General features: G+C 36.2%; 1 long non-coding RNA gene across 2 annotated transcripts in view; it reads left to right on the forward strand.

The window, feature by feature from the left end:
* The window catches only part of LOC109387272 (uncharacterized), a 240,669-nt gene extending 239,579 nt beyond the window's left edge, over positions 1-1,090 (forward strand). For both annotated transcript variants that reach the window (XR_002124955.1, XR_002124954.1), the window contains exon 3: positions 994-1,090. This is a non-coding gene — a long non-coding RNA (uncharacterized LOC109387272). The remainder of the gene's footprint in view (positions 1-993) is intronic.
* The last annotated feature ends 261 nt before the right edge of the window (positions 1,091-1,351 follow it).

Below are 1,351 nucleotides of genomic sequence, written 5' to 3' on the forward strand. Positions count from 1 at the left end.
TCTGAAGGTGGTGGGTTAGGAAGAAATTCTAAAAAAAATGTCCACCATGCTGAGTCACAATTTCCTCAATTGTGAAATGCATGTAATTATACTTGCCCCACCTCTCTAAGGGATGCTGTTAAGATCACATGAAGTGATAGGTGTGAAAGTGGCTTGCTGTCTGTGAAGAGCTTCCCAGGACTAAGGAGTTATTGTCCTTTTTACTATGGAGAATCCTGTTATTTATTTATCGCCATCCCCAAAGTTAAAGTTATATAGGAGAGTAGGGTGAAAGGCATCAATCCATGACAGCATGTACCAATAAACTGTCCACTCATTAAAATTAGACTCTACTCAAATATCCTTCTTCACTTAAAATACTTTTCTATATCCACAATGTCAGTACCTTTGCTGGGCTACTCAGCACAAATATATTGCAACTTGATTGCAAAAGGAAACTGCAAAACATGAAAAAAAGAGGCAGGATTTTTCAAAGATGAAAAGGATGGTAGAGAATTTCTCTAATCATATACAAAATAATTGACAAGTGAACATCTGACAGAGGCCACTTAATAATTGAAGAAGAGAAAAACTGACAAGGGTGATAACAGGATAGGCTTCAAAGAAAATAATTTGATGGTTTGAATATCAAAGGATGCAGGGAGGCCTTTGGGAAAATTGATGAAACCTCAACTCTTTTTGCAAAAATGATCCTCTTTATGACTGTACCTTGAAGGGCACCATATCATACTGTTTTGTAATTTCTTTGGAAAATGATCTTAAGAATTATTTGTTAATTTTAATAATCATCAAAGAATTATAGTATAATCTATGCTTTATTAAATATAAAATTAACATATGTTAATACATTTTAGTTAGTTTTCAAGATAAAGTCTAAATGTTTTTTTCTCCCATTTTCTAGGGAATTTTGGTTCTTATTTTTAATGGTCTTTTCTGCTCTCATTTTTTTTCCATATATAATTAGGATGTTCTCTACTTATTATTTCCTTTTAGGCCCAGGGAGCCCTGGGAGCAACAACTTATCTAGAGATTTTGGGAACTGAAGCTTCTAGTGGGTCAGTGAAAGCAGGAAAATATCAGTTCCAGACATCTGCCATGGCCACTGTGGGGTGAGTCATTTATGTGACCTGCCTAAAGAACTTAAAAAAATCTGAGCGTGTGGGGTGTAAGTTATGGCTGTTAAAGCTACAGCCTATCAGACTCATTCTCGTTCCATAACTTCTGTGTGACTTCAGCCGGGAGGCATCACTTTGAGCCTTTTCCTCCTTCGTAAAGGGGGAACGGTAGCATGTACCCTGAAGGAGATTCATGAGGATGGGATGAAATTATAGATATTAAAGTGTGCTGAACA

This window comes from Hipposideros armiger, unplaced genomic scaffold (assembly GCF_001890085.2).
Source record: "Hipposideros armiger isolate ML-2016 unplaced genomic scaffold, ASM189008v1 scaffold_152, whole genome shotgun sequence".
In the NCBI taxonomy this organism is placed as follows: Eukaryota; Metazoa; Chordata; class Mammalia; order Chiroptera; family Hipposideridae; genus Hipposideros; species Hipposideros armiger.